The following is a 353-nucleotide window of genomic DNA, read 5'->3' on the forward strand; positions in this document are numbered from 1 at the left end:
ATTGGATGGAATTCAGGTCATTATTACTGTATCATTCAGCTCATTGATGATACTCGTATCATTCAGAATATGTATCTCCTATATTCGTCATCAAGTGGCTCTATCATTCAGATTAATTAGGTCATCATTTAGAGATTCTATTCGAATCGCATCACTCTTTAAGCAATGCATGATACAACTTTCTCTCATTGAGTCTAAGAAGTTACACGCGTGGTTACGGTTATGGTGCCACCAGTCTTTATGAGGACGATCATTCTTCACCACATAAAATTAATGATTGCATCGTTCAAAGATGCCGATAATAGGTAGGTTGAATTACCGGGTTATGAGGTAAGATAATTCATCTTCCCCGA

The sequence above is a fragment of the Notothenia coriiceps genome, unplaced genomic scaffold (genome assembly GCF_000735185.1).
Source record: "Notothenia coriiceps isolate Sejong01 unplaced genomic scaffold, NC01 NC01_scaffold00037250, whole genome shotgun sequence".
Lineage (NCBI taxonomy): Eukaryota > Metazoa > Chordata > Actinopteri > Perciformes > Nototheniidae > Notothenia > Notothenia coriiceps.